The sequence below is a fragment of the Pinus tabuliformis genome, chromosome 8 (genome assembly GCF_031772625.1).
Source record: "Pinus tabuliformis cultivar Carrire ecotype Pingquan chromosome 8, CPIR1, whole genome shotgun sequence".
NCBI lineage: Eukaryota > Viridiplantae > Streptophyta > Pinopsida > Pinales > Pinaceae > Pinus > Pinus tabuliformis.
Window position 1 is genome coordinate 1,303,893,443 of NC_142294.1, and position 20,683 is coordinate 1,303,914,125.

Below are 20,683 nucleotides of genomic sequence, written 5' to 3' on the forward strand. Positions count from 1 at the left end.
AACACCAAGAAAAATAAAAAATTCCATAAATTCTTCCAACTTACCTTCACTCCCTACAACTCCCAAAATTTCATCCTCATCCCCTTCATCATCTTCATATTCTCAAATCTCATCCTCATCTTCCTCACCTTCATATAATCAAATGGTCGGTATTCAACCCATCATTCAAGCTTGTTATGCAGCCTTAGTTCTTCCCAATCATTTAAATAATTTCCCAGATGTATATCTAAAGCACTTACCTAGATTCAATGGTGAAATTGGTTTGTCTACTGAAGATCATCTCACAGCTTTCTTAGACTTTACTGACAATATGAATATAGAATGAAGATGTCTACATGAGATTTTTTGTTCAATCTCTTGAAGGAAATGTTAGGATTTGGTTTAGATAATTACAAGCTAATTCAATCCCTTCTTGGAATGAACTAGTTGCTATTTTTAAAAACCTATGGGGTGTTTAAAAGGACCCAGTTTACTATCTAACTTAATTTGATGACCTAAAAAGAAACCTTGGTGAACTCGTGGCTGATTTTATAAAGCGATTTAACAAAATTTACAATAAAATTCCACTTGATTATAAGCCACCATTAGATTCTGCTAAGGTCAAGTTCTCTAAAGGACTTGATGATGAATTTTCATTTATGCTCAGAGAAATAACTTCTGTAACACTAGCAGACATGCAGACTAATGGTATTGAGGTTGAGGAAAATAGATCAACCTCAACCAAACTCAAAGCAAAGGCTAGAAAAACTGAAAGGAAAATCAAAGCTAGGGAAGAAGGATGTTCTTCTTCTAAAGGAAAAACTGAGGATCAAAAAATTGATGAAATCAATTCCTTAGAAATATTTCAAATAGGATTTCAAAGATTGAAACATAACCTAGAATTGTTCAACAAGCATAAAATAGACCTTAGGATCGACACAAAAGACCTTTCCAACCCCAGATATTACAAAAACACAATCCTGATCAACAAATTGAACCACTGTTGATCATTAGTGATCAAGAAACCAAAGAAACTGGATGATTAGTTACTAATGACATAAATTATTTCGATAATAAATCATAACAGAATGTTATAATTCCATTTTCCAATGATCAAGCTTTAATTTAAAATCAAGAATGTTCACGGTTTTCTAAATATCAATCCTTCTTAGAGTTTATAATAGATGAATTAAATAGAAGGTATGATTTGATGCCTATACTAGGCCATGGTAGGCCATCCAAGAATTTTCCAATCAATGAGCCTCCAGTAAAAACTACTGAAACCAAAACAACTGTAATTCAACCATTAACTCAACCCAATGAACATAATATTTTTGAAAAAATTGTTCCAACAATTTTCATTGTAGAAAAAGATTTAGAGAGAGTCAAAATCCATGTTCCACTATCTGAACTCTCTAAAAACCCAGGATAAAAAAAACCAAGTATCAAAGTGGATCCAATCCTCGATAATAGATGCTAATAGGGACGTGAATAGTTTGCAAGATGAAAAACCATGACTGCTTTTTCGTCCTAGTCCTGACATGAGTGATGAGAACATTACCCCCTTTTATGTCACTCTCAAAGTTCATGATTTTCTTATATACAATTATATGTTAGACTTTGGGACCTCTCATAATTTCATGCCCAAATTAATCATGGATCAATTGCAATTACAAATTACTAGACCTTACCATCATTTGTACACCTTTGACTCCAAGAAAGTTCCTTGTCTCAGACTGATTAAAGACCTAGTTGTAACTTTAGCACAAATCCCTGTAAAATTTGTAGTACTAGACATTGTACTCACAAATATCCCTCCCAAATTTGGAATGTTGTTATCAAGCTCATGTTGTGTAAAAATAGGGGGGAATATGTAGATGGACATGTCCTATGCTACTATCCCTATATATGGGGGTGAACATCTTAGATTATACAGAGAGGTAAGATTCATTAACACCATTTGTAGGGCTGATCAAGAAATAAATCATCTGATTTATGTTTTTGATCAAGATTTTGGATGCTTCACATTGTCATCTAATGATCTCCAAAATTCCTAGCTTAGCATTGAACAGATTTTGAACAAACCTAAAAGTATAAAAATTGATGTGTGGAAGTTATACTTTGATGGCACTTTTTCTAAAGATGGGGTTGGAGCGGGGATTCTATCAATTTCTCTAGATAGAGAAAACATAACCCAATAATTTAATTTAGACTTCATTGTTACTAATAATGTAGCAGAATATGAAGCCCTAATTTTAGGCCTTGATTTGGTTAAAAGTCTGAAAGTTCAAAACTTAAGTGTTTTGAGCGACTCTGAATTAATTATCAAACAAGTAAGAAAACTATGCCAAGTAAAACATCCTAGGCTTATATCTTACTGAAATGATGTATGGGATTCTGTAGAAAACTATTTCCAAGCTTTTAACATCACAACAATCCCAAGATATGAGAACATTTATGTATACTCTCTAGCAGTTTCTGCAAGCTCCTTTAAAACTCCTGATCCAATGCAACTCCAATATCACATTCAGGTAAAATATAGGCCTTCAATCCCTCAGAATCTTAAACACTAGAAAGTGTTTGAAGGTGATGAACAATTGAAGAGTTTCCTAAAGGAAATTGATGATTTTTCAACCTTTGAAATTGAGAAAGAAAAAATTATTGATCATAAATCAACTCATGAAAATGAATCCTTGCAATTTCATAACAAAGTAGTTGATCATAATAACCTCCAATTGCTAAAAAATTACATTCCCAAGGGTCTAATCCCTCTTGAAAGGCTTTTTTATCATAATGATGTTTTAAAAACTTCATTATTAAACACATCACAAGAGGATGTAGAAGGCTATGACCTTGGAACCGATGAAGAAATTAAGAATGTGAAAATTTCAACATCCTTACCCAAGGATATGAAAGACAAGTATATCAATCTATTAAACAAATATAAAGATGTATTTGTCTAGTCCTATGATGAGCTCAAAACTTATGATACAAATCTTATAGAGCATAAGATCCCTTTAAGACCAGAAGACAAACCATTCCAATAGAAATTAAGAAGAATTAATCCAATTTTGATTTCGACCATAGAAAAATAACTAAAGAAATTGTTGGATGCTAAGACTATTGTTCCTCTTAGCTTTTCTGAGTGGATTGAAAATTTAGTTCCTATAAGAAAAAAGAATGGTGAACTTAGGTTGTATGTGGATTTTATGAATCTGAACAAATCATCCTTAAAATACAATTAGCCATTCCCTAAAATCGATCAATTAATGCAAAGAGTTTTAGGTTATAATAGAATTTCCATGCTAGATGGTTTCTTTAGATACAACCAAATTTTGGTAAGTCCAGAAGACAGAGAGAAAACAACATTCGCAATTCCCTCATGTACATTCATGTATTCTAGGATGCCATTTCTCTTAACCAATGTAGGAGCAACATTTCAAAGGGTAATGGATTTATCTTTTGTTTGTAAAATCAATAATTTTATTGTTATTTATCTGGATGATCTAACTATGTTTTCAGATTTTGATGAAAGGCACTTAAAGCACTTGAGAAAGGTTTTTGACATGTGCGGAAAGCCCGAAATCTCGCCCATCCAAAAAAATCTTTGTTTTCCATAAAGAAAGGAAAGTTACTTGGCCAAATCATCTCAAAACAAGTAGTGTTAATTGATCCAAAATGATTCTCAGTTATTGAGGTGATTGGTCTCCCCAAAAATAAAAAGGAAATTCAAGCTTTTTCTAAGGAGATTTATACCAAACTATGCTGAAATTATTAAAGATATTACTGACATGTTAAAGAAATATCATGAGATTAAATGTATAGTGTAGGCAAGTTATGCATTTACACAAATCAAAAAGGCCATTTCTAAAGCCCCAGTACTAGCTAGTCCTAATTTTATAAAACCCTTCGGTATTTTCTCTTTTTCCTCTAACACCACTTTTGTTGTTGTTTTATAGAAAAAGATTGATAACCAATATGACCAGCCAATTTCTTTATTTAGTAAAGTTATGAGAGATTCAGAGCTAAAATATGACATCATTGAAAAACAAGCCTATGACCTTGTACAAGCTCTAAAAGATTTCAGAACTTATGTCCTTCATTCCCCTATTACTTCCTATGTCCCAAACAATGTTGTCAAAATTGTTTTGACCCAACCTAATATAGATGGGATACGGATAGCTTAAATTCTTGAATTTGATCTAGACATCAAATCCACTAAGCTGGTAAAAGGAAATGGTTTAGCCAAGTTATTGGCTAAATCTAATTGTAAAGTTCTGGGAATAAACACCAACATAAAAATATCAGGAGAGAAGAATCCACAAGAACCTTCTGCTATTTCAGGAGAGAAGAATCCACAAGAACATTATTCTTCTAAAGACTTAGCTCCTTTTCCACTTCATATTGAGGGAAAAAATTATGTTATCTGAATGGTATGTTGATATTTTACACTTTCTTCGTGATTTTGAATACCCTCTTGATTTCGAAAAAAATCAATGCAGAACTCTTAGATTAAAGGCTATGAAGTACTGTATTATCAATGCTAACATTTATTGTAAAGATCCATTAAACATCTTACTTATATGTCTGACTAAGAGTGAAATAGAAGGAGTTATAGATTCGTTTCATGAAGGAATATGTGGGGGTCTTTATGCTTGGACAGTAATAACACACGAGATTTTGAGAGTAAGTTTCTATTAGCCAAAGTTGTTTTCATAGGTTGGATAAAAGGTCAAAAGCTACATTCCATGTCAAACTTTTGCTAGTAGACAAAGATTAGCAAAACTCCCCCTTGTTCTAGTTTTGATTCAAGCAACCTTGTTATAGTGGGGACTAGATTTCATTGGAGAGATACATCCAGCATCCAACAATCAGCACAGATGGATCTTAAATGCCACATATTATTTTATAAAATGGGTGGAAGCTATCCTAGTAAAAAATGCTACATATGTTGTTATGATTAAATTTATTGAGGAAAATATATTATTTCGATTTGGATGTCCTCAATAGAGAGTCACAAATAATGCACAGGTATCTAGTAATGTTAAAATGATAGAATTTTGCAAGAAATATCAGATTTTATTGCATCATTCTACTCCATACTATTCTCAAGGGAATTGATTGGAAGAGTCATGTAATAAGATTTTGGTAAAATTCATCAAAAAGGTACTTGAAAATAATAAGAGAAACGGGGACAGTCATCTCAAGTATGCAGTTTGGACCAACATAATTTCACCCAAAGAGCAATAGGTAAATCCCCTTTTCCACTTGTCTATGGAACTGAGGCTATTCTTCCTACATAGTTATCTTTCCCTATCATGAAGTTTTTACAAGAGTCAAATGAAGAACTTGATGATTTTTCTAGGAGAATTAATCAGATTATAGAATTAAATGAAGATAGAGAGAAAGTTCAGTACAAACTTCGTCAATATCAAAACAATATGAAAACTTTGTTTGATAGGAAAGCTAGAGAAAGAGATTCCAGGGAAGGGGATCTAGTTTTGAAATGGGATGCCCGAAGATAAGAAAAATGAAAACATGGAAAGTTTGATAACCTTTGGTTGTGGCCATTCAACATTGCAAAGGTTAAAGGAAACAATAATTTCATTCTACAAAACATGGAAGGGAGACATTATTCATTGCCTATCAATGGACAGTATCTCAAGCACTATATTGGGTACTGAAAAATGTTACAGCCATAATTCATTGTACATTTCTAATTTTATGTACATTTTCATGGCAAGTGTGATTTTCACGGAAAAGACTCCATAACCCGAAGAGAAGGCACATGGATTTGCATGTTCTATGCATCTTACGGGGAAACACAGTCCCCAGATGCACCCAATGTTGTAACAATATTCTGCATTTTACATTTATATGTCAAAAAAATAAAAAATAAAGAAAAATAAAGAAAGAAAAAATAAAAAGGGATAGAAAATGAAAATTATTGATAAAAAAAAGAAATAAATCCCTAAGAAAAATCAAAATATGTGTGCCAGACTAAATTTCGCATTAGGTAGTTAATTAATTGTTTTTAATTACTGTAATCACAATTATACCATGGTTAGCAAGTTGTAATAAAGTTTTAAATTGAAATGACATCATTGTCGTGTTGTTATATCATGGGCGCAATAACTGACCACCATGATCTTCTCCGCGCGATCAACATTGGAGAAAGCAATTCCTGCCCCCCCCCCCCCCCCCCAACCTCTCTGACATTTAACAGGGGCGGCCAAAAAGAAATTTTAATTCAAACAATTATAGCAACATGTCAATCGCTGAGGAAGTTCAGACCCCCCCTTTGAACACCACTTAACACCCCCCCCCCCAAAATCCGCCACCGACCATTGTCGAAACCACCCACACCTTTTTTTACTATTTTTGATCCTACCATATCCACTCTGCTGCTACCACCTATCCATTTCCCATTACATAATTTTAAAATCATTACCCAACCGTATTCATTGTCGCCATAAATACCCTGCGCCCATATCAAATTTCAGAAATGGTTAGTTCCCCTCTTTATATAATAAACTGATAGTTTTCCTTTATCCCTTTTACACATTATGTTAAGGAAAGTTGTGTACTAAGCTCCAGTACAACCTCAACAAAACAGCCCAGCATTCAACACCTACAAGCCATCCAATTACCTAGTAAACATCAGTTCATGTCCTTGTATTGTTTCCAATGTCTTCTTCGAATGGAAAATCTAGAATGACTGAGGAAAACCCCATACTCCCGCCTGTGATAGACTTGGACCATTTTCCATTAGTGGACCAAGAGTACAAGATTTAAGAGACATAGTGTGAATTTGATTTGTATGAGTTACACAACTGGCTGAAACAAAAATTTGTTGACCTCAATGATGAATTGAGCCTGTGGAATTTTTTCCTACCTCAATTCATATTCCCAGACAAAGGGTTGTTTTTCCAGATTGAATCCTCAACTCCACCACATCCTTTTTCTATAGTATCCCTCATGGATCTCTACAAAAATCATACCTTCCCTCAACTAGCTAAGAGTTTTGATATTTTTCTACCTGAAAATGTTGAATTTCCTAGAATTAATCTAACTTAACTAGCTTCAATGTTTCCATAGATGACCACACAAATCATTTCAATAATTTCCTGTTTTCTAGGTTATCAATCTGACCAATGGGTTGATGACATCATCCTAGGGTTTTTGTCAGTAATTTCTAAAGATGAGAAACCTTCTATTATCTTCAATTAGAGTGAGTTCTTAGCACATACTATCCGTGATCAATTCATGAAGTTTTGTACAGAAGGGGCCTTCACATGCATCAATGATTGTATATTTGTTTGTATTCTATCAGTCAGACATGTTTTCAATTCCACTACAAAAGTTATATGAACAAGGAAACTGCAATCTGTGATTCATTGGACCTCACTGGTTAGGAAAAATACAAATGAATTCTCTTTCAATGACTACCCAAATTAATTTCGATACACAATTTCCTATTTACTTAATAGTTATTTAATCCTTACAATTTCTGCTGAAATTAAAAGGATTCTTCATCTTAGTGAACAAACAAAGACAAGGGATTGGTATCTATACCAAAACTATACAAAGATTAGAGTGTATAATTGTGAGCTTCCTCCATATAGGTTGCCAAAGTTTGTACCTATGAAATTTTTTTCACTGGAATACATCAGACATATGATAAATATGAATGAACTGCACTTTGCGTCAGTGAAGAGAAAGTCCCAATTTAAAATAAAAACTCCAATTGGACCTTTCGTCTGTAATGCCATAATAACAACAAAGGAGGAAATTCTTCTCTTAAAGGAAATGAAATATAAAATTAGTTTTTCCTGGTCTTATGATCCCTTGGGGATCATTTCCAAGCTAAGGGTAGAACATAAAACTATTCCTTATGCTCATACTCCTAGACTACAAATTGAGTAGTATATGAATCAGGAGGAGTGGCAAGAGAACATATTGTAGGAAGCATAAGAGCATAGTGTTACTCCTACAACATATGAGACTCAAGCTCCCCAAGAAAAACATGCAAAGAGAGTAAGGGAAACTATTTCCCCTTCATTTACAAAAATCCAACAAACAAAGTTTGTGATGTACAAGAAGAAGAAAAAGAATCCTCTTGAGGACTCCTCTCCGGAATAAAGCACAAATACTACACTAGTCTTGACAGGTCCTCATGCTACTAGATTTCCTCGAGTTGAAGAAATTTTTAGAGGGTCACCAGCATCTTCAGCTTCTCAAGATCCATTGGAAACATCCCAAACAAGAGAATTCCCCATGCTCATACTGAACCAAGATTTTTTTCTAGGTACAAGGAAATCAAAAGGAAAAATGAAGCATTGAAGCCTACCACTTATACATGATTCTGGAAACAAACTTTAGCTTCTGAGCACAGATTACTTTCTGCCTTCAACACTGAAAAAGGGCTAGTGTAAATGGCATTCCCTAAACCTAAAATCCCTTTCCCAAGACTGTTAAAGACTATAATAAAACAATCTTTTCCTTTGACTCAAAGGATATTCATCCTATTTACCATATTGATTTACATAAACAAGATGTGGAAATGATCTATTCAACTTTAACCAGTTCAGCCATGGAAAAATCTAAGTTGCAGGTTTCATTGAGTAATATGAAGTCCCAGTTAAAGATGGAAAATATTTCTTCTCTAGCAAAGGATACTAAGATAAAACCTCTGGAGGATCTAGTAATTAAATTGGGATATGATCCCAGAAATGTTAAAGTTGTTGAAGAAATCATTAAGTAGAAAAATGCTAACAATCAGGTATTAAGAAAACAATTAAAACTTCTTACTACTAAATATCCTTAGACTAAAGACATTGGTGAACTAGAGAAGGAAAAAGAGAACATGTTCAAAATTATAATTAAACAAAATATAGATATACAAAATATTGATACAGAATTAGAAACTTTGTTAAAGGAGAAAGAACATCAAGCAACTCAAGCAGTAGTTATTCCTTTAGCAACAATTCCAATTACATGTATTTCAACAGCAGGGGTTTCCACTTCAACAATTACTATAGTAGAAGAGATATAGTCCATTGATCCAGTAACTGATCTAGCTAAGGCCATGGGAGATATATCATTAAGGGGATAGGAAATTGAGAAATTGAAAGCACGTCTTCACAACCTCGAAGAACATAAAATTATGATTGACAATGCATATGTGGTAGAAATCAAAAGGGTCACAAGTTGACTCAAAGAATAGAAACTTTGGAAAATGAATCATCAATTGCTCAAACACTTACATAGGCCAAAGAAAATATATGGAAAGACATAGATGAATCCATGACGTATTTGTGGCCATCAATTGAAATTCTATTTTGTTAAACACACACATGGCAACAACAGAATATGAATGATAAACAGGAGAGTAAATTTATTATTAACAAATGATATACATTTATAGTACATGGTGTGACCCTTGGATTCATATTCCAAGTGGTCTCTTGGACTCCTTTTGGCTTGTTCAGCTTCCACACCAACCCTTATAGGATTAGGTGTTCAACATTCCACCCTTAATCCGAAGGGTTATGTATGAGTCCAAGAAGAGAGCTGTAATACAAAACATGCAAAAATGCATGGCAGCACTAGGTTGAATGTGCTCTCTGAAATGTTGGTATGAAGGGTGGTGGTTTAGGGATGACCATCAACACTGGAACACTTAGTGTAGTTCCCAGAACTCTTCCAAGTCTGGCATGAAGCTCAAGTCTTCTTCTAGAGGAAGTGCTTCTGATGTTTTGAAGAGGGAAACCTTCAACCATGAAAGGGAGGTTCCGCCCCTCATAAAAGGGAGAACTTCAACCTAAAAAGGGAAGTCTCAACCTATGATGGTTTAAGGATGACCAACAACTCTGGAATGCTTAATGCAATTCCTAGAACTCTTCCAAAATTGGCAAGAAGCTGAAGTCTTCTGCTAGAGGAAGTGTCCCCAATTCTTTGAAGAGGTGTCACAAACTGAAGGCATGCTCAAGGGCACATTTCTCTCTAGCAACAACGATGAATCTAGTATGGCAGGTTATGGCTTAGGCTCGCTTGATGTGACTTTGAAGCTTGTAGATGACCATCATTTCTCCCCCTGTCAGATACAAGGTGAGATGATGGAGAAAACTCAACTTCCACACTATTCAATACTCTAGAACAAGTTTGGACATATGACTAAAATATCTTCTTGGTTGTTGATTCCCATTGCCAAGAAACAATCCATCTAATATGAATCTGTGTTCTTGCAGCAGGTTTGTTTTTGAAGCATCTGTTTGAAGAATGAATCATTTTATGACAGTGCTTACATGGATGAAGATCAAAATAGTGATCTTTCAAATGGCCAACTCAGTCACAATGTTGGCATTTCACAATCTATTGTTGTGGAAGAGGGGAAGAATCTAGAATAGCCAGAGGTGAACTGTCATGAGGAGCAATTGAAGATGAACCGTCCTGAATAAATCCAGCACTTTGAAATTGGATTGGTTTGAAGTAGTTTGGAATATGAAAGGACACATCCTTTTCATGTCCAAGACCAGTTCTATGATTGTTGTGGACAAGCTCTTCCCAAGGTTTGATGACCGACTTGGGAAGTTCAAGCTAAATTTCTTTTTTTTCATGCAAATTTGTTGTTGCATTAGGTACTGAATATGAATTTGCAACATTATTGACTTGTTGTTGATGGGAGTATGTTTCATTGTTATGAATAGAACAGGTTCAAAGTGACGACTCCATTGTTGTAATTCTGCTTGTTGTAGCTGAGATTCAAGCTGCATAAATTCATTCTTGTCATGTACATCTTGAAAACAACTGTGAATATAGGTGAGAAAATCCTTGCTGACTTTGATTGTATTATCCATAGTGGAGAGTATTATATTGTCCAGTAACTCTAATATTGCACCATTTGGAGCCATTTTTGTTTTTAACCTCAAAAAAATAGTAAAAAAATGAGGACCTCAATGCACTCCAAACTCTACTACAATGCCAATGGCAATAGTTTTCCTTTGATTGATGTGAGAATATTGTGTAAACAGGGTTGCTTGAATGAAACCCTAAATATTTTATGCTTTATTGACAACTCTATGGATTCTTCTACATATGTTTCTCTGTTGGAGGCTTGCATTCGAGACAAATCTCTACCAGAAGCCAAAATACTACACTCACATTAATCAGATCGAAATTAAAACAGACAATCGTTTACGTAATGTACTTGTTAAAATGTATGTTAAGTGCGAAAAGTTGGTAGACACTCACAGAGTTTTCAATCAAATGATTCAATGAGATGGGTGCTCATGGACTCTTATGATGGCAGCCTATGCAAGGCATGGCTTTCCTGAGGAGGAATTGTCATTGCTTCACCAAATGAAACAAGCGGGCATCCAAACCAATAACTTGACCTTCACCATATATTGCACCGCCAGAAGTTTATAGTACTGCAAGCTCCATGGGTCCAGTGAACGATGTTAACATTGATTTACATACCAATGTACCAATTTTGTCGAACTAATACTCCCTCTGCGTAGACCATCAATCCAACATTTGTAAACTCCAGTTGGTTTATTGAGGATGAAATATGAATGGCACACGCGCTAGGCACTGAAGTGAAAATGCATCTGGCAGCCCCTCAATCAAGGCAGACATCCTACATTTCCTAAAAAGAAAAAAATCGTATGATTTTTGCAATAGCGTGAATCTAGATATCAATTATTAGCTTATTCTGAAGACCACAAAGCCTTTAGAAACATGAATAAATATAATTGCATATTAGATTTGGAGGAAAATACAACAAATCACGAAGACCATCAGCAAGTGTGAACAAGTTCTACGATCGATGTGGAAGGACAGTAACCAATGTGCCCATTCAGTAAATTGCTCAGCCCAACACACGGAGGAGGTCCCCAACAGTTCTTTTGCTCCACGTACAGTGACATGAATATCATATGAATATAACCATTTCATGCGCAAAAGAATCAATTCTTACCCAAAACATGAGTACTCCTTCCACCACCAGAGATGTTATATGCAGGTACAATAATTGTTTCAAAATGGGAATCAATAGTTGTAACATAAGAGAACCACAGGATTAATCAACAGTGCCTCCTTCCTCATCCGCATCAAATCTTCAATAGGTTGGGCTTTGTGGAATACAAAGAGCATGTTTGCAGTTATGCATTCCAACTCAACTCATTCACTTCAGCTTCCATAGAGTATCTTTGTAACTATGCATTCCAACTCAATTCAATCGATTCCACCTTGGACGTAATGTAGAGTCTCTCTACTTTCCATGCCGCTGCGAAGCTGTTCTGCGGTGCTTCTGATTCTCCATATTTAGGTAGCCATTTTTGTAAAAGAATTTAGTTCATCATACCACAATGGGAGGCAGATTTACCAATGGCGGCATGAAACTATGCATACACAATGTTTATACATGATGCTAAATGAATACAGCTGAATGAGAGCCGCGGGGAGGCACAACGTATCAGACAACATTCAACTTAATGCTAGGACAATGACAACATTCAACTTAATGTCATGACAATGTTAAATGAATAGATTATGACTGATGGTATGATGTAACTACAATGATACCGCCTTGGATAGACTATAAAACTAGAGAGAGGAGGAGTCGGTGTAATACAACGTTCGATATATTAAAAAACACATAAGACAGAGAGAAACGGTGGTTTGGTGGGATGATGATATATGATGTGGTATGGTGCTAAGTCGGATGCTGCAATAGTAAAAATATGGTAATCAGAATAGATTTTACAATGGTAAGGTATACCACAAACCATTCAAACCAGCCTTAATGCATATTTCCCAACATAAAATTTGCATACCATGCAATGCATCCTTTCAACTCTATGCATGGAACGCAGTGATCAGGCTATGATTCAATGTAACACCAAAATTCTGCAACACTAACACAAAAGCACACAAATGATTTGTAGTAGGAGGATGGAGAATTCTGGAATGATAGGTTAGAACGACATGTAGATGAGCCCCCAATCGACCTCATACAGTATATGCATAGAGAAACAATCAAGTGCACAGATGTTAGGAAGATCATTCTTTAAGGAATAATTAGGTATTGGCTCTCAAACAGAGAAACGATGGAGGGCATCAGTGCTGACAAGCAGACAGGGTATGGTAGCATGTTTGATGAATAGAGGGCAGTTAGAGAGTAACATCGATAACACTAAGAGAAGGCCAACGAGCACAAGGTCAGATGTATTGTTGTTCAAGGAAAAATCTATAATAGAAACCATCCTTGACAACAATAAGAAAATATAATTTTGACAAAGGCCAAATTAATGGAGCGTTAGCTCAGGCGTACATTGAAAACTCTCAAGTTCAGGCAAGAATGAACATATGAAGAATAATGGACATTCAGATCTTTGAGAGGCAGTGAATAGGAAAAATTGACAGGTACAGAGAGCAACGTATTAAGGCGGTTCACAAAATTCAAGGTATGTTATAACGTTCAATTCTTGACCAACTCATTCAACAATAGAGATTTGACAGAGATGGCAGTCTAGAACAGAGGTACAAGACTGACAGGTATAAAAAGGCCACAGAAAACAAGTGGCTCACAATTGAGCAGGGTAGGAGATAACCTGCTCTGATACCATGTTAAACACACACATGGCAGTAACAGAATATGAATGATAAACAGGAGAGTACATTTATTATTAACAAATGATATACATTTATAGTACATGGTGTGACCCTTGGATTCATATTCCAGGTGGTCTCTTGGACTCCTTTTGGCTGTTCAGCTTCCACACCAACTCTTAGAGGATTAGGTGTCCAACATATTTGAACAAGAAACATTACTAGAAAAATCAAAGGAATTAATAGCAGAATTTAAGAAATAATTGGGTAAAAATACAAGAGATTCAACAACATTAATTAGGATTTTGAATTCAAAAAGAAAAAATAGCTCGAACAATATCACATAGATGACAGAACTGAAACAATTTCGGAGGTTATAAAGATTCACATAAAAATGAATTTAATGCTGCAACTTGAAAACAAATGCCACAATTTAGAAGCCAGTCTCCAAAAGTTTCATAGAAAGTTTAATGTGTTGCATGAAAAGGGACTGCTAGGTTTAAGGGTAATTGGAGATAAGATGATTACTTTTGAATAATACTAGTGAAGGTTGTATTCAATAGCCACAGACAAAGCAATAGTTTCCAACATCAGAGGGACTATTACAGGGAACGCTTTCATTGAGGGTTTGACTTTTGACTTGTTGACTGAGCATGAAATCAAACATTTGTTTGTAGTCAAACCCACTTTTCAGAACTACACTGAAGTAGATGAGACTTACATAAAGTTAATCAAAACCACCATTCCATATGAGGAAAGATAGGAGAAAATATGTTTACTCATTGATTTCATTAGCAAATACATTTTATGGTAGTAACTTTGAAGCTTTCAGCAACAACGGGTAGGTTTAGAGGAAGAATTGGACACATAATCAGGAAAAAAAGAAAAATAAAAGAGCATATTTTTAGGCCTAGTCATCAACAACAACCTCGAATTTAGTACCAAACAGCTTAAGAAATTTTATTTTCCTATTTTTTCCTCTATATTTAGAAATATTTGTGTTTTCAAAATAGATATTATTTTATAAATTTATTTAGTTTGGAATCCAATCTCAGATGTAATATTTTTCTTAAATTGTGTTCTTGTATGTCTTTATTTGTTATTATTTTCACTATGTTTTATCTGCATATGTTTTGAAGTTTATGGGAGTTCTGGGTAAGATAATATTGAGTTTAAATTTGTATAAAATCCCCCATGAAGTTATAATCTATTACAAAGATTAGTTGATTAAATCGTTTGTTTGATTTAACTCCTCTACATCAATAAATTTTCATCTTCCCTTAAATTTTCTTAAACATATATTGTTTGGTTGTAACAACATTTTACACACATACATTGTATACGATGATTAGATAATCTTTTTGATGTTTAACAAGCATAAAGTTTCTAAAGTTTCAACCTTGCACATCCAAATCAAATATAAATTACTATTTAGAGGTGAATAATCAACCCTTATATTTATTCATAAGTGATTAAGAATTGCACCTATTCAAACAGTTTACAATTAGTCATCCAAAAAAATTTAAAAACCAACAAAACATTTTATATTCTCTAGCATAATTTCTAACCTAGAATTATCTACAGAGGTACAACAATAACAAAACAGATAAAACGATTTGGTAGATATGCAATAGGATGGAGAACCGACATTGGTCGTCACCTTTCCATCTCAATGACCCGAGGCGAACATAAGCACACCAACTCACCGCTTTAATGATAGAAGGTGGTTTCGTGACATCGATTTCTATAAGCTAAATGTGACAGCATGCTAATATTTTTTGTTATTGTCCCCTTTCCGAGCATTTCCGTTGTTTTGGTTTGCATGCTCGATGACATTATGGGACAAGGCTATCGGATATTAAATAAGTAGAATCTTTGGTTTATATAATATGTTTTATAATATTTAATATTCAATAGATCTTGAGTGGGCCTAATGGTTAAGAGCACATGTTTCCTCGTAAGAGGTCATAGGTTCAAAAACCAGAGGGGGGTAGAGTATGTATTCCTTCATAGACTTCGCAGTCAAATCGTTGCGCGAAGGTGGGTCCATTGTCCCACAAACAAGGGATTCTCATACACCAATTAGGTGTTTGGCTTGGATGCTACCTTAAAATTGGATAATAATAATAATAAAAATATTGTATAGTGGTATGTGGTAGGGATATTGGTTATTTTTATAAATATTGGTATTTTATTGAGAATTGTGTGATTAGATTTTAATAAAGGAAAAAAAATCATTTTTTTATATTACTTCAATTTAATATAATTAAAAATTTCTTTTATTATTTCATTCTAATATAACGATAAATTAGCAATTGCACCGAGAGGTGAAAAGGAACACCGATAGGGGGGAGTGAGAATAATGTGGAATGCAAAGGGATGCTTTAGATAATATTATTAAAGCTCTTTAAAAAACTCTAAGTGGTTATAATTTTATGCTTTCCATGTTCATATAGGAAAGTTATTACAACTACCTTCCAACCATTTGGGAACACCATTTTTATCAACGTCTATTTTAGTTTCTCCCTCAAGACGGCATTGAAAGTTTCTTTGAGCTTGAAAAAAAATCCCTCATAGTCCTTTTCTAGGCATTGAAAGTTGCTTTCAACTTGACAAAAAAACCCCAGAATTCTTTAGCTTCAATGTCATAATTCTTTCTATGTGTGTGCGCTTGCTTGCCCAAGTGTGAGGTGATGGAGAACTTTGGTAACTACAAACTTTTCCTTTCAATTTTTTAGTAATTTTTCTCTCTTCTCATTAAATGTATTTTTCATTTGTAATATCTATTATGAGTTTGGAAAACATTGGATTGATGATGATAGTTTTATAGTTCCCTACAATGTTTTGGTTTCATGTTTTACATATTTAAAGACCCATATAAATATAAAATATCTCAGATATTGAAATAGTTTGTTCCACATACTACCTATGCTTCCCATGCATCAATGATATTCGCTCAGATTTCGCTTGTGTATTCCATTGTACCAAACCATGAAACTAATGCGTCATAGGTTAATAGACAATATAAGCTAAATTTATGTTTACACTTTAAATTAATTTTGATTTGAAAAAAATTGTAATTAGTGATGTGGTGCGGTGGGTGATAATGCTTCCTACAAACTTTGTTTTTTTTTTCATGGCTTAAGGAATATTTCACATGCCCAATGGCGAGGATTCACAATAACTTATCATAATGTAATACCCAATGTCAAGGATTCCCAATAACTTATCATAATGTATGCTTAAAATTACTGTCTTGATAAACAATGAAAAAAAATCCCAACTAATTTTTCTATTCTGAAATCCTAGTAATGTCCATTGTTCTTAGAATGGTTTTCCTTCCTGCAGCTCATTTTTCCCCTATAAATATGCAACCATTACTAACATATAATTAACCCAAGGAATGAATTTTGACACACTTAAGAATTACTTCTTGGAAACATCATGCTTCTGGTTGCATCTTCTCGCATTCCTCCCATATGGCCTCGAACAAAACAATTGATGGATATCGCTCACCAAAACTTGGAAATACAACTACAATCAATTTCCCTGAGTTCCTGGACATTTTTCCACTTTAATTATTGTGGCTACAGTACCTCCTAATGAAATTCCTACCATTAGGCCTTCCTAAAGTGTCGAAAATGGAGCGTCACTCGTCAATGGCGGGATCGTATGCTTCGGTGCAGCTAACATCGAAGCTAGGAGCCACGATGTTGTCTCCCACAGCGTATATGCGGTCGTCGATGCTATTTTCGTTCTTTAATTCAATGGAAATTTCGTCCTTTAAGTTGGTTTCTTATTAGTTGACACTTGATCACACCTTAATTCGATGGAGCTGAGAGCCATGTTGAACCCACGTGTATCAGGTTCTAATTGAATTCCATTAGCCCTATTGGTCCTAAGGGAAACAATGATTCCAATCCATTGCACTATTGAATTTTCATTGGAAATATAATGTAGTCCAAAGAAGAATGTAAATAAATATAGGCCAACATGTGAAAGTGAAGTTGCACTGCACCACTGCTTAAACATAATGGTGTTGGTGTCGATGTCCTTTGCCAAAGTCCCATTTGCACCAATATTGTAACCAATTTTTCAAACAACAAGTTGAGTTTCCACTATAAATAAAATCGTAAAAGAAAGATTAATATTCATTTTAGATCTTATTCTACGAAAACCAGATAAATGAAGGACAACAATTATGAAAGTAGTAAAGCTCTTCCATACTAGACAAATGTTGATTAGAAAAAGACCCATAAATGATCAATACCAAAACATTCAATCAACTTTAATCTCATAAAAGTTCATGCCTTGCAGGATAAATACATGAGCCATGACTGATAAAACATACAAAAAAATTATATCAATTAATCTTTTATTGATTTCTTTGACGGCTTGGCTCGTGAAAGAAAAGAGATCACAAAAAATTCTCTGCAGATAGGTAGTTCATTTTGTTTTGAAACTATCTTATATGTATTATATCAAACAAATATAAACAATACATGGAAAGAAATTTGCTTCAAAGGAAAGTAAATTGTGGAAAAAAAGACTCAAATATACCATTACACATAAAGTTAAATAAATTAAAGAAATGAACTCATTGGATAACTCCATATCATACTTAAAAGCCACCTATGTTCAACTAATGAAATTATTAACACAGATTCATAGGAACCCTAGATCTATTAAGTGTCTAAGTGGATCAAAATAGATAATTGAGTGAAAACCTATATATTCCCTTGATTTATTAAATTCCCAACAAAATTAAATAATTGAGTACAAATCTCTCCATGCATAAAAGATCCAGTGTATATATATTATCAATTTTATTTTTCCTATCTTCCACTATTAAGTAACTCGAGGAAAAAAAAACTTCAATACAAACCTCTTTGCACTTAAAAGATCTAGTATGTGTATCTAATCAGTTTTCTTTTATCATCAATCTTGTATATATAATCAGTTTTGTTTGCACTGAGAGAGCACCTAGCTTCTCTTAGTGAAAACAAGAGCACATGACTAGCAGACTTAACTAGGAATGTTTCTCTATTGAACAACACTAGGGTCTACACTATATTTTCAAGGATTGAAAAATCCAACTTCCTTAGGTCAGTAGTGGTTATGGTAGCCAAAAGATATGATTTCCATGCCTATCTTGTGGTAGTAACTATTAGAGGAATAGGAAGCATGTTTTTTAACATTATTAGGATCATAGCAAGGTTGACCTTACAAAAAAGAGGAGAAATCAACTTGTCCAGGCCCGCATGCCTAATCCAAAGAAACTTGGACAAGTTTAGGGTCAACCACTTCCACTGATATTCAAAAGTCTGAATGGAAATGTCATTAGAAATAATTGTACCAACATCTATTAAATGTAATGTGTACACTAGATATTTATCGGCATATAGAGTCCCCAATCCTACTCATAAATAGGACTTGATCTCATATCCTTGTTCAATAATTCATAAATGTATGTATTGACTAGTATGTCAAGATCCCTAGGAGTTACTGTGTTGTTGAGGACATGTCTAACTTGATTACTATGATAAGTGTCGAAATCGTCATCTATGGTAGGAGGTTCAATCTAGACACACTTTGAGGTCCATCTTGTCTCAAACAAAACCATTGGAATGTTTGTGAAATTCAAGTCGGCCATGGAAAAGTATCTAACATCAATCATGGCATTGAAAACATTACTGTAATATAGCGTTGTATAGGCATCCACTGCCTCTTTGTTAGTGGGGAGGGGCTAAAAAAGGGTGTAGTCCAATCCCACCACTCCATTTCTTTGCATGTACAAATAATAGGGATATATGTTAAGGATGAGAAAAGAATCATTTTTCTATAGAAAATCGAGCATGAGCACAAGAATCAACTTAAGGCTCCCATTGAAGAAGGCCTGAGAGGGTGGAAAGGAATCTAAGATGATGTTAGAAAAATGAGGACTGGAAGCCTTGACCTGCCTGTCCAGATTGGCTGCCACGAGAGTAGAATGCAAGAACTTCACGGTAGACAATAGATCTAAGGCAGCAATGGGAATAGTAGTAAGAACCTCGCTACCCACACAGATTCCTTTGAAGTTGGTGTTTGGAAGGTAGGATTCCACATTCATGTTCACCCAACTAGTTGTAGTGGAGCTTGACCACCTTATCCCTAGCAATTGGTTTTTGGGCACTGTTACTACAACATCTATTATTGTTTTCGCCAAAAATGTCAAAGTTCCTTGATCTGCATCATGGAGCTGCACATGGTTCACTTGTTGTACCTTGACATGAAGTGAATTGTTGCTACATTTGAGTTCCATGCCTTTCAAAACACTTTCATTTGCTTGAGTACCCAACCATACAACCAACTTCTACTCGCCCTTGACCTTCCCTTCATTTTTCTTGTCCTCAAGACAACACCACTGAAGTGCAAGAAACCACAGTGAAATATTAGGCTCACATATTGCCCAAGCTACTTGAGGTCCATGAGATGGACAGTGAAGATGAAAAACCACAGAAGTTTCTCGCCATCAATGATAAACAAAACAATGGCCACAACAAAAACCTTTCCACACGTATGTTTTTTATCTACCAAAGGAGGACGAAAATGGGTCGTTCAGATTGGCTTGCATGAACAATGTTTGGACATAGAAATCCCATAGAGAAAATGCATTCGGCATAATTAAATGAATTATATTTATAGATAGTGTTATAGTAGTTTGTGTGTGTGTCTATATATATATATATATATATATATATATATATATATATATATATATATATATATATATATATATATATATTCTAATTTATAGATGAAATGACCTTTTTCACAACATTTTTTCTCGTTAATTTTAACTAAAAATTGCTAAATATTTTTAAAAACTTGAGTCTAAGTTGTTGAAGATGTAAAACTCAAGTGTCCAAGGGTTTATAGGATACTCAATCCATTTATGCATTCAAAAATACATTCTAAAAAACAAAAAATAAAATTCTTTCTTGAAATTCTTTTCTAGATTCTAATGAAAAAGTCTATTTCATCTATAAGTTAGACTATGTACCTATATATAAGATAAAAAATAAACTTTATAATAATATTTACGCCGATA

The 20,683-nt window shown here is 34.2% G+C and overlaps 1 pseudogene; it reads right to left on the reverse strand.

Annotated features, from left to right (window-relative positions):
- Positions 1-18,699: 18,699 nt before the first annotated feature.
- On the reverse strand, positions 18,700-19,894 carry LOC149240250 (glucan endo-1,3-beta-glucosidase 3 pseudogene; annotated as a pseudogene).
- Positions 19,895-20,683: the final 789 nt, after the last annotated feature.